At 36.2% G+C, this 14,242-nt stretch overlaps 1 protein-coding gene and 1 non-coding gene across 3 annotated transcripts in view; both read left to right on the top strand.

Moving 5' to 3' along the window:
- The window catches only part of Dip-C (dipeptidase C), an 894,313-nt gene that overhangs the window by 495,714 nt on the left and 384,357 nt on the right, over positions 1-14,242 (top strand). The gene's annotated exons all lie outside the window — the stretch shown is intronic.
- TRNAN-GUU (transfer RNA asparagine (anticodon GUU)) lies at positions 1,429-1,501 on the top strand. Its single transcript has one exon. It is a non-coding gene; the product is annotated as a tRNA-Asn (tRNA).

The following is a 14,242-nucleotide window of genomic DNA, read 5'->3' as shown; positions in this document are numbered from 1 at the left end:
AAACCTAACATTTAACATTTCATGCTCATCGATTAACGTGGAAACAGTTGGCGACACTGACTAAACAAAAGAACGACCTTGCGATAAATTGATAGCAATAAATCGAGCTGGAGAAATTTCGCGGTGTATGAGTGTGATTGTTGGAATTCAAAATTTAATTACACTTCATTGGCCGAAAATGGAATGACGTCATATAAAGGAAATAGTCATTATAAATATTGTGCATTGCGAAACAATTTAGCTTCTCGTTTTATCAGATACATTACTATCTACATTACATAGCCACTCTCATCACATTATACTTTGTACCTTCCTCAACAGACACACATACTGACACACTTTCCAAAACACGCACGGACTCCAAATTGACACGGAACAGCTAGTTATTCATACAAGAATAGCTATAGAGGAGTAAAGGGAGATAGTATCAAATAATGAGGAATAAAAGAAAGAGGGAATATTGTAACAAACATTGAAAAAGAAAAACTTTTTTTATAAACTGTATTGTGTAATGAGATTCATATACACTAATTGAATTGTAGATTTTTAAAGGGCATCAGTCAACAATTTGGTTATTTTCAGTTCTCAACAGCCATTGTGTGCTACATTGTAATATCCAATATGCTATACTAATAGCACGTGACAGTAACATGCCGTCAAAAATGCATTTCAGTTTTTCACAGGTCCTGCGCTGTACTGACAAATTTTCGAAATATTGACATCTGAATGTAGGAAATACAGGGTGATCCGTTTGGGTATGAATAAAATAAAAACACAGTAAAACATTTACTACTGAACAATTTCGAGGGAAAAATTGTTCCGGGGCCGGGTATCAAACCCGGGACCTTTGGTTTAACGTACCAACGCTCTACCAACTGAGCTACCCGGGAACTCTACCAGACACCGATCCAATTTTTCCCTCTATATCCACAGACCTCAAAGTGGGCTGACAACCGTCAAGCAACCAACATTGAGTGCACACTAACTCTGTGTGACTTAAATTGTGGTTTTATGTTAACGAACAGTGACGTATATTATGCAAATCAAGCTTTCAGGTATGTTTTGCATAATATACGTCACTGTTCGTTAACATAAAACCACAATTTAAGTCACACAGAGTTAGTGTGCACTCAATGTTGGTTGCTTGATGGTTGTCAGCCCACTTTGAGGTCTGTGGATATAGAGGGAAAAATTGGATCGGTGTATGCAAAACATACCTGAAAGCTTGATTTGCATAATTGGATCGGTGTATGCAAAACATACCTGAAAGCTTGATTTGCATAATATACGTCACTGTTCGTTAACATAAAACCACAATTTAAGTCACACGGAGTTAGTGTGCACTCAATGTTGATTGCTTGACGGTTGTCAGCCCACTTTGAGGTCTGTGGATATAGAGGGAAAAATTGGATCGGTGTCTGGTAGAGTTCCCGGGTAGCTCAGTTGGTAGAGCGTTGGTACGTTAAACCAAAGGTCCCGGGTTCGATACCCGGCCCCGGAACAATTTTTCCCTCGAAATTGTTCAAATCAACTTTACAGGGAGTCAAGCCTGAAAGCTTGATTTACATTTACTACTGAACTTTATTTGTTGAAACTTTGTGCATACAACACTGAAAGATGGGAGATTCCTCAGAGCTCAACATGACCCCCATTACTCACCCTGCACAACTCATAACGGTGATGCAATTCAGCCCATGTCCGCTGTAACACAAGAGGGGTGATTTGTTGAAAAGCTTCAGTAATTTTTACTCTCAAATCATCAATGTTCCTGGGTTTCTGTGAATAGACAATGCCTGTAACATAACCCTACACGAAGTAGGAGGGGTTAAATCAGTGGAGTTTGGGGACCAAGCCAAGAGATAGCTGCTTCTCGTACTGGGTTTCGCCTGCGACCTCCTGCATGTTTTTTTAAACACAGAACCTGTGTCTATAAATGTTCGATACCACAACATTATGGAATCGTATTTAGTTACATTACGCACACCTTACGGTACATTACTTTGTTAATATTTAAATACGCTATAATAAATCCAACTTTCAACAGCCTTCGGAGTTCTGCATATGCCCAGCGTAGAAATGTTTGCAAAACCAAATGTATTACTTGCTGTGTAATATAAGTACAGACTGTTTTCGGACTGATCGTGCAGAGTTCCCTTATGTAAGTCGGGTCAAGAATAGATGCTAAGGCACACTTAGCGTGATGAAGCAAGTTTTGTAACTGTATACAACTGCTGAATATAGAGACACTGTTTTCAAATATTCCCACGTTTACGGCATACTTGGCAAGTGTTTGGCTCCGAGCGACTTGCTCGCTGCAAAAAGCAAAGTTTGTTTGGAACACCATTCCTTGCATTCCAAAGTCCTGGCAGGCAGTGATAATTGGCGATAAAACAATACTCAAACAATAAGCGTGTACGTAATATTGTTCAGTTACTGACGATAACGAATAATTGATCGACTCTATTTCTAAAGTAGCCTACTGTACTAACATTAGAGCAAGAATTTTGTTACTATCTAATAACAAAAACTGATTAAATTAACGAAAGAACTTTCAAATCTATTTGGCAAAATACTAACTGGTTGGCAGCAATTTTGATGTTAAGAATAATTAAAAAAAATGGAATTATTTTCGAAGAAAATTATAATTTTACATATGAATAGTTACCTGATTGAGGTTTTTCCCTCAACCCATTAAGAGAAAATGCTGGGTAACTTTCGGTGCTGGAGCCTGGACTCATGTCACTGGCATTATTACCTTCATCTCATTCAGACGCTAGATAACTACAGTTGTTAAAGCGTCGTAAAATAATCAATTAAAAAAATAGAATGGAATTACTGTGGTTCGTCTAAATTTGTTTGCTGGAGAATCGTTAAGATGGATATATGATAAGACAAATAAACAAATACCATATCAATACAAGAGTCTGATCACTTGTTAAGCAAGTGACGTCAGATATTGAACTTCTCTTAACATTTTAATCGTTTAACCCTCGAGCATAAACATTTCACATTAAATTTTATTGTGCAAATACTGAGGCATGCTATACGCTACTCCAGCCGTGGCGAGAACGTGACTCGCGAGACATTGTGGCTCGCAGTGATAGCTGTGCATTTCGCTTGCTTCTAACCTCCGCCAACCCCCACCCTCTCACTCACTGGAGTCAAACTCCGTTCCATTTGTATTTGTCTCTGACCTGCGAGTCGCGTGTGTCTCTCTCGAAACCATGTACGAAAGTTCCAAGTAGGATGGGAGGACGCATTTTTTTGCTATCAATGTGATGAGAATATTAAATGTATGATTTGTTCACAAGTATTACGAGGAAAACGGTTGTATAACATAAAACGGCATTATACTACATGTTACTGATGAAACATTAAAAGGTTGTGTTATTGTTGTTGTTATCATCACCATCATCATCATCATCATCTCTGTACGTCGACCCTTTTTCAGCAGATGTACGAATAATGCGGTTAGCTCTTCAATTTGAACTTACTGATTTACTATGTGATGTCAAATGAAAGCTAGATGTAAGGACTTGACAAATGTTGAACTTTAAAATCTTTGCCAAAAAATAAATATCGAAAGCTTCGTTCTTTCGCTTGCTCTGTTGAAGCCATGTTCGCTACAACTTACGTTTGTGAAAAATTATTTTCAACAATTAAAATAGTAAAAACCAAATTTAGATCACGACTGACAGACAAATACATTTGTGATCAACTACGACTGGCAGTAAGTGACATATTTCCTGATTTTGAAACTTTGTCGCAGAGACATTCTGAAGACAGTTAATTTTAGGTTGTGATAATGTTAATTTATTGTTCATTTCTTTCTTCGTTACACGTACTAAACATTAGTTTGTAGCCTTGTACTGTATAAAATTATATTTAAGTGCTTGACGTAAGGAAAATGAAAATCCGTTAATAAGTCAGACAGTTGCTTCACTTCCCCTTCGGGTATCCGCCTCCCTCCATAGGTGCTATGCACGTTGCAGGTTACACAGTAGCTCGGCGCACGATTACATTTTCGCCATCGCTGCGCTACTCAATCAAGTGGTATGACGGTCAGTCGCCTGGAACAATGGGGGAGCCATATCCAGGCAGATGGATTGGACGTAAAGGACCTGTTCCATGGCCGACACGTTCGCCCGACTGACACTCTGTCACTTTTCATTGTGGGGTCACGTGATGGGTACTGCTTACTCCCAATGTCATGCAATCCGGGAACACCTGCTGGATGTAAATTGTGGATGCTAGAAATAGGATACGCCAAACATCTTGAAACGCATACAATCGTCATGACGCAAAAGGGCTGGATTGTGCTGTGAATGTGCTGGTGCACACTTCCGAAATCTTCTGTGAAGTGCAGTTTGCCACTATCCGTGTAAGTAGGCCTAACATACCGTGTAAAATATCAAGTTGTCTTTGTCCTGATTTCCCACTGTTATTGTCATGGTAACGAATTAGTTCCGGCCACATTTTTATGTGAAATAATTCGTTTGTTTTGCAATGTAGCATACTGTATACAACTTTAATGTACATGATTACCGATTGACTGCCTCCGTGATCTGTTGGTCAGCATGCTGGCTTCCACATCAGGTGGTCCCGGGTTCGATTCCCGGGCTCGGCTCGGTGAATTTTTCTTGAAGAAGAGGAATTCCCTGGGTGTCTAGAGTCTGGAAATTTGTATGAATGTGAGTGTGATTGTGAGTGTGCCGGGTTAATATTAATTAACCAATCATCACAAATATAAAAATACATCAGGACTGTCGCTGGGCAGTAACCTGAACACACGTTTCAGCGTCACATTGTTGACAAGTAACTCCATCCGTTAGCACAACCATAAAACATCTAATAGATGCTATAGAGTTACCAACAACGAGAAACAAATGATTACCGATCAAACTGTAGAAAGATATTCATAGAGCTGGGGTGTGCACTGTACCCTTTTGTCATAGATCATCCTGTCGTTACCTTTGATACCGGTATCTCACCGTCAGTGGAAGATAAACAGTTTTCAGAGAATCTGGAATCTGTAGGCGGAACAGAAAAATGAAACTGTCACGTTTCCTAGAAGTCTGATAAATTCTCCCTCTTCGAGCTGACACAACAGTTCGGCTTGTTGACGTCCATAAGGCATCGTCAGCATTCTACTGTGATAACTGATAAGTAACCCACTTGTTGACAAGCTGTGTAATATGTAACTTTGTCCTCTTGAAAAAAAAAAAAAAGCAATTCCTCAGGTGTCCTCGTCCTCATAAATAAAACGACTTATTGTCGTCCTCGATCGTCTTGTGGTTGCCAATCTACAGTAAGATCACGAAGTGGGTGTACCCCCCATTATTACGACACTAGGATGGATATGGTTGGTTTATTGATAAGTAGGTTGATAATTTAACGATCCATCTCATCGGTATGAAGACGTTCATTTTCATTCAATTTAAATCCTGTCCAAATTCAACGTCGCAAATTTGTAGCGCAATAATTAATAATAGATCCCTATTAGAAACAACAACAACCAAATTTCTTGGCTTAAAAATCGATAATGTGTTAAATTAGAAAAATCATATTAAAGAAATTACCTCCAAACTAAATTCAGCTTGTTTTACTATTAGATCTATGCAAAAGATAGTAAATATCAATACCTTAAAAACAATATACTTTGCATACTTCCACTCGGTAATGAGTTTTGGAATAATATTCTGGGAAAATTGCACAGATAGTAACAATATATTTCTATTACAAAAAAGAGTAATTAGAATAATAGTAGGTTCCAAATCTAGGGAATCGTGTGGGACTATTTAAAAAAAAACTACAAATAATGCCCATGGCTTGTCAGTACATCTTTTCATTAATAATCTTCCTCGTATGTAATCGGGAAAACTTTGCAACTAATTCAACAGTTCATAGCATAAATACACGCCAAAAAAATGAATTTCATATTCCATCGGCAAGTCTATCGTGCTATCAAAAAGGAGTGCGTTGTATTAGTATTAGTATTTAGTATTTATTTATTTAACCTGGTAGAAATAAGGCCGTCAGGCCTTCTCTGCCCCTCTACCAGGAGATTCCAACTACAATATCAACAATAAAATTACAATTAGTATTAAATTTACAATTACAATAAAATCAAAGTACGAAAAGATTACCTGAATAATTATGCGTTGTATGGCAGTAAAAATTTTTAATAGCCTTCCTTTCGAGGTGGGACTTAGTGGAGGCCAGACAAAAGGAGCTTGACAACTACTACACTTATGCATCGCACATACTAAATTAATGGGGTCACAGTAAATAAACATTTTCGTCTCTCAGGCACAAACATCGCAACATATCATAGAGCAACCAGATTAACGTATTCTTAATAGATACGAAACCACACTTAGAAGAAATTTTAACCTACAGTACATTCAGTAGTTATATTATGTGTATATACATACAAAGACGTCATACAATATTTTATTAATTTTAATTATAATAATCGACCAAATTACAGAAATTTTAAATTAATACAATTTTAACATACATAATCATAATTATGTTTTCCATCAATTTTAACTGTAATGGATAAACATGTAACATGAACTTTATGCACAAATAAAGCCATATCACATAGAATTTGATAAATTCGTATTTCAAACACAAATTATGAAATCAAAATTAATATCTCTTCATAGTACAAAGCACTCATTGCATAATTAAATTTCATGAATTAACAATCAATATTGTACACATAAATTCATGATCTACTATAAGATTGAATAATCTACTGTATATTAGATATGGTAAACCATGTCTCTGATGATGCCGTATAGGCGAAAACGTTCATAATATTTTCACAAAATAACATATATTAGCAAAATTGGAAATTTATCCTCTGCAGAGTTGGACAAATTCAAATATCTTGGAGCAACAGTAACAAATATAAATCACATTCGGAAGGAAATTAAACGCTGAATAAATGTGGGAAATGCCTGTTATTATTCGGTTGAGAAGCTTTTATCATCCAGTCTGCTGTCAAAAAATGTGGAAGTTAGAATTTAGAAAACAGTTATATTACCGTTTGTTCTATATGGTTGTGAAACTTGGACTCTCACATTGAGAGAGGAACAGAGATTAAGTGTGTTTGAGAATAAGGTTCTTAGGAAAATATTTGGGACTAAGATGGATGAACTTACAGGAGATTGGAGAAAGTTACACAACACAGAACTGCACACGTTGTATTCTTCACCTGACATAATTAGGAACATTAAATCCAGACGTTTGAGATGGGCAGAGCATGTAGTACGTATGGGCGAATCCATAAATGCATATAGAGTGTTTGTTGAGAGGCCGGAGGGAAAAATACCTTTTGGAAGGCCGAGACGTAGATGGGAGGATAACATTAAAATGTATTTGAGGGAGGTGGGATATGATGATAGGGACTGGATTAATCTTGCTCAGGATAGGGACCGATGGTGGGCTTATGTGAGGGCGGCAATGAACCTCTGGGTTCCTTAAAAGCCATAAGTACAAAGCACTCATTGCATAAAGCTCATGAATAAAAAATTAATGACCTTCTGTAAGAGTGAATATCCTATATTAGATAACATCGTAAATCATGTATCTGATGATGCCGTAGAGGCGACAACATTCATAATATTTTTCACAAAATAACATGTATTAGCAGTTATTAATGGTTGTAATAAATTATAAGTTATACAGGGACATCACTTTATTTTTACCAACATTTTTAACATTAACCTGGCTATACTCGGAAACACTGTTGCCCCCTTCCATTACAGGAGTTTGATGTTACTAGTGCAATATGTAAACAAATCATTTTACTAGGTATAGGAGGAGAGAAAAGTAGTGTATCCATTTATGTTGTAGGGAAATACGATATTACGATTTTCAGTTTGATCATCACTTTTACGGAATTTATCAAATGCAGTAGAGTAGTAACATTTTTTTTTTTTTAACTCAACTTTTCAGGCGGCTATGTTCATTATGTAATGTCTACTTTACTTAGCATATTAATTATTTGTGTTAACATACAATATAGAGAGTGCACTTAAATTGAGGGGGACATAAGTAAAGGGCTGTAAGTGCACTTAAGTTACTTTTGAGAAAATGGGGTTTAAATATTTAAGCGTTGGTAAAATCGGTGAAATTTTTATTTAAATTTTAATGTGTGATGCGATTAAAATATCCCTTTGCCACTAAAAGTTTAGATACTTTTGCTTACACTGGATGCACTTAACTCATGTTATTACAAATGTCACTAGCATTCCTTTGCTTCTAGCCTCCTCAATTCAAAAAAAGCTAATCTGAATTTTTAAACAAGTTGCTGAAAATGGTTGCCGTTCATTACAATGCAGGCTTCAATTCAGTACGCATATTATTAAAAACATTTTGAAGCATATTCTCTGAAATTGAATTTATCGTTTTTTGAATATAATTTTTTAGTACGATATTATTAATATAGGTTCTTTCTTCTATAGAAAACGCAATCATATTTATAAACACACTATACACTGCAGTCTTTACTTCACTGCTTGAAGACTTCGAATGCAACAGCGGCCGTAAGTTTGTGTGTCTGACTGAAGCAATGACATTAGTGAAGGGGTGGGAGTGAAGTACATTCAGAAATGCAGGTACAATAAAAATGCAAGTAAAAATAAAATGATGTCCCTGTATAATTGAAAATTGAAATATTAAACAATATTGTAATCTGATTACAAGTCGTCACTGCGTTATATCCCTCTTTTAAAGCCATACGTGTCGCATATTTTGTCGTTTCTTAACCCAACTCCGTATTTTCTGCATTTCTTTGAGGCTCGAAGTGGAGTGCTCCGTTCCAGACGTGTCGTGAACCGCTGATTGGTCGTCGCTCTCTGTCCCGTGTTGTTTTTTGAACTTTGATGGTTAATTCAACAGACACGTCATGACTCAACATTCCGAAGTCCTCGAGTGTAAACAGAAATGATTAGCGTAAAAGGTAAGAGACAAGTGTTAAGAAATGAACTAGTTGCTCTGGTCTGTGTTTACGAAACACTCCAACACCTCAACCTGAACGGCTTTGAGCAATAAAAACAATAATAAGCTGCTCTTATCTTATCGGGTTACTAACCTTCGAGCTGCGTGCCGGCTGCTGCAGTGAGCAAACTCGTTTCTCCAGGCTTGACCTCACCGCATTGGGAATGTATTGCGAATATCAGTCTCGCTGTCGTACAGGCAATTGCGTAACCTTCAGTGCTTGAAATTCAATCATAAGTATGACACCAGGTGTTCTTTTGCTAACATTCTGCATTTCGTATATCTCAGGGTTGACCAGAGTACAAAACGCGTACAATAGGGATATCCTGAACTAGCACCAACAGATAGCGCGCGTGTATTTTGAGGGTTGCGCTTTGCGTGTGCATTTGTTTTCCGGTATATAAACATTGAGGATTTACATACGGCCTTACTAATAAAAACTCTTTATACAGACGTTTAACTGTCTTATACTTATACAATGAGTAGCTCGTTTATACGTCGTGTGTAAATTCCTTACTAATAATCACTACATACATCGCGTATAACAGTACAACTGTTACACAGCTACGTCATAGTTTCGTCATTACTTCGTTACGAAAGATAATATAATACCTGAGGTTCTCTATTGCATCCGGTAGAGCGCTCTAGTGTGGCGTGTGAAGTATCGATAGTATAACTGGCTCTAATCGATTACCATACTATATTTTGGTCAAAGAGTACAAGCTATAGTAATATTATTCTAATTATTCTGTGCTCTTTGGTTTGTTCTTCTTTGGTTACTAGGCAACCATCATCATAAAATGACAGTCGATACGAACAGCTGTTAGAGGGGCGGCCATTTTTTCTCTATATACAACGCTTAATGGAACGCTCCTGCCATCTAACGGTAAAACTTCGCATAAGATATCCGTATTGAATCGCTTATTTCAGAAACCAGCGAAGCGTCAAGTTAGCCAATTGTGGGAAAATAAAAAAGAAACTGTCTAACATCAGACAAAATGGTTTGGTAGTGGTTTTAATATTTTTTGCTGAAAGTAGTACATATTTCAATACTTTTTATCTAAGGAAAATTATTTTGTGCGTTTTAACTTAGCTGTAAAAAATATGAAAAAATTTTTCACTTAACTGGTTTCTGCAATGAAAAAGTGGTGCAAACGTATTTTTATGACATAATTCTCGAATTGTTTACTATTTTGTTATAAAACTCATATTCTTAAAAGGAAATGTGTAATGTATTTAGGGGTAGTATTTTCAAGCAATAACTGACAAATTCTGTTATGTGAAATATCATGGATTTTCATAAACACACTCTTGCAAACGTGTTACAGTACGGCATAACTGTAAGAATGAGATCTTTTAAAAGAGCCTTCGTGAACATCTTCATTGCCAACTCTTGCTCTGTAGCTTGTTTTTGTACGTATACGCGTAACTTCAGTAACCTCAACCAAAGTCTGAATACATAGATATTTTGAGAGTTTTTATTTTCAAGAGAATGAAAATAGCCTACCTTCATGTTTCATTTATCACTTCCTCATTAATGTTTAAATAATATTTCGCATTGCACTTGCAAGTGAGAATGTCGGGCTTGATTTTCTGAGGTACTTCCCTCCAGAATAAGAAACATAGCCTTCTCCTTTTATCCTTGCATTGCGAATAGTATTACGTTTATAAGCGTTTTCGTTTTCAATGTACAGTACAAAATTATGACAGTAAAATGGCGTGGTGTACATACGAGATTATTTCAAATTATGTGCATTTTTCCTTGTACCTCGATGACGAAGGGGATGGAGATGATGCCTTACCCCTCCTCCCTGCTTGTGTATTAAGGGGTTGACCCGCGAGTCAAGAAATGTAGACCATTGGCCTATAGTATGATGCAACAATTCCATTGTATATTATAAATTGTGAGCTAGCATTTAGTCCCATGAATCTTCTAAAACTGAAATTAGGAGCCGTCTTTCAGTAACAGAGTTAGGAGGCTGCAAATAATTTATTTTGAAGAACAGACATGAAGAATTTTGATATTTTCTCAGGTTAAAGTTATGGAAATTCTACACATCCAACCAAAAAGCCATAATCTAAACACACTAGAACAATACGAAATATACAAACACACAAAAATACATCCAGATGAAATTCTCAACACACAACTTAATTTCAGAACACACACATTCTTTGACTCATCATTACACTACACAAACACACCCCCACAGGAAGAAAAGCAAAAGGCGCCACGACCAGCAACAAGCAGTTCTGATGATGGCCAATAACAGGCCGAAACATGTTAACAAGGTAACATAAAATTTAACACGTGAAAGACACATGATACGTTTTCCAAAGTTAAAGTTCAGTTTATTCTTAGCAAAATAACTTGTACAGATTTATTGCAAACATAATTCTTCCCTGAAGGAGTAAAATCTCGTGCTCAGAGAATTAAGCAAACATACAGTACTTAGCAAAGATAGACATAATTATTAGACATACAGTGGGTTAGAAACTTAAGGATAAATTAACTTAAAAAATACAATTTAAATTTTAACAATTTAACTTATACAAATCGTCGTTGCTCCTGGAATAACTCCTATGTGACATATTTATCGATTTTCAGATTTTTGCTCTATTAAATAACTTAAATAGTTATACAACAAATAATAAAATCTCCTATATGTAATTATATTTATTTCTTTCGAAAATGTAAGAATTCACAATCTGCTATGTGCCACTGCCATAGAATGAATAAATGTTTTTTTCTAGTGAAAAAAAAATATATTTTGCACATAGGAGTTATTGCAGGAACAACGAAGAAATACAAAAATACATATTAAACAAATACATATAATTTAAAAATTAAATTTCTAAGCTATTTTTTAATTTTCTAACAAAATTTTCCAAACTTGGTTATTTTTTAATTATTATGTTATAATTTATTGTAACTTTGTTTAAGAGCCATGCTTGTGAAACACTTTGGTTCTTTCAGTCGTATAAGATCGGTTGTTTTAGTTTTGTATTTATAATGCTAGATAGGCCTACAATTTGAATTCTTTTGCGATTTTTATGTATGAAGTTTAATAAAGCATTATGATAAATTTGCCTAATTTCTAGAACAATAAAATAAGTGAACAAAAGTTCGGATGAATAATCAAGAGGTATATTAAGGCATGAAGTGCTCATAAAAACAGACGTACTTTAATGTGATGTAAATTCAGCAGAAATATAAGTGTAATGATTTATTTACATCTAGGCCTACCTAGAGTATGGCAATATCAGTTGAAAATAATAAAATTTGCAAGAAGCAAATTATATATATTTTTTATATGTTTTTGAAGATTTAAATAGAAGTCTTTGGTCTCCTCTCCTCCTGTTGGCATACAGCCCAATTATAGTTAAATAACCTCTTGGTATTTTCAATCTCACATTTTTTAAAGAGACAATGATGAGATTCTATAAGGTTTTGGCAGTCCCACTTATAACATATGGAAGTGAAAACTGGACATTAAATAAATCTGGAAAAAGTAAGATCGAAACGGCTGAAATGCGCTTCTTAAGAAGGATAGCAGGATACACTATAAGGGATCATATTCGCAATACCGATATTAGAGAACAATTACAAATATATGAATTAGTAAACAAACTGACAGCATATAGACCGAATGGAGACATCTCGACTATCGAAACAGGCGTTACAATATAGACCTAGAGGCAGACGTTCCGTTGGACGTCCCATGACCAGGTGGAGGGATATGCTTTGAGTCGGCACAGGCTTATGGTCTAACCTTGAAGTAGAAGAAGAAGAAGATATTTTTTTCTGCAAATCTTATTAATTTTATCTTTCTGTACAATTATTTAGAATGTTGCACAAGCTTTTCGCAATTTGCACAAATATAATTTTTCATTTGTGCATTTTTGTGACAATTATTTTGTAGCATCAGAGATTGATAAGCACATAAGGCCAATACTGCATACCATTTGCCGAACGTAGTATAGACTCCGCGGTCTTTCTTTTTCTTTTGCTCTGCAGAAAATTTTAATGAACTACATACAACTCAGCTGCAGCAGTTGCTTGACCTTGTACCGCTGCTAATGAACAAGCGGAGCCGTGACTCAAACGGTCATTTATTTAATAAGTCATTCAGGTTCCTTAATTGCAAGGCCTTGCTCCACGTAGACGTTATCATTTCATTATAAGTTCTACATTAAATAATAAAAAAAAATCCAACAACTAATCGTGATAAACTTGTTCTTCTTCCGCTAGTTAATGAGCATACCGCAGGATTTAAACTTCAATTAAATCTACATAGGACTGGACATGGAACCCATACTTGGCTTCGAACTGTTGACTCTTTTTAACAGCCACTAAGATATTTGACATCAATGTATCTATTGATGATATGGAGTATCTGACGAGTTGACGCCGAGGAATCGCCTTAGGATTACCTGACATCTTTATAGTTCGGGAAAACCTTGAAAAATAAGCGGGAATCGAACCAACGCCCTAGCGCAGCCCCGAAACAGCAAGTAAACGTGCTACCGTCTGACATACGCGTCTGACTGATGCATGCTTTGTCATAATATGTTTTATGTGTTTCGAAACAAATCGGTTCCTCTTTCATGTTCCAAATGATATTCCCTTTATAATTAATTTTTTTACAGGATGACATGAATGGGAGATTTTGAATTGATTAACACAAAGTCATACTTGAAGTTAAAGTCGCGACGCTGTTATTCCCGGCGTGACTCCTCCCCTTTGCTTACGTCTTAGGAAGTGAAGGCTCTATAAAGTCTAGGTAGGTAGTATCGTTCGCCATTTTTGTTCTTTTGTTGCCGAGCTATCATACGAGGAATCTATTTGCCGCACCGTTAAACATTATCATGTCGTAGCTTCTATGATAATAAATCAAACGCACTGTAATTCAGCAAATAATTGAGCGGCAAATAACGTCTTCGTGTGCTTTCTGCGAACGCCAACGAAAGAGCCAAAATGGCGGGCGGTTATGTTAAGTATTTATCGAGCCTTAAGAAATGAATAACGTCTTTCTCAGCGAATCACAAGAAGCACACGTTTAAATGTAGCCGACCTGCAACGCGATTGGCTGCCGGAAATTAGAGCGACGGGACTAGTAAGACTCTGATACTGCCATACTGTTCCTTAGACATTGCCATTTCAGTTGCCATGAGACAGTGGACAGAAGAGAATCGTGAATTCGCAGTAAAAACAATGACGGTTGTGAAG

The sequence above is a fragment of the Periplaneta americana genome, chromosome 5 (assembly GCF_040183065.1).
Source record: "Periplaneta americana isolate PAMFEO1 chromosome 5, P.americana_PAMFEO1_priV1, whole genome shotgun sequence".
NCBI classification, from domain to species: Eukaryota; Metazoa; Arthropoda; class Insecta; order Blattodea; family Blattidae; genus Periplaneta; species Periplaneta americana.
Note: the sequence above shows the minus strand (reverse complement) of the source record. Positions and strands in the feature narration are given on the sequence as shown.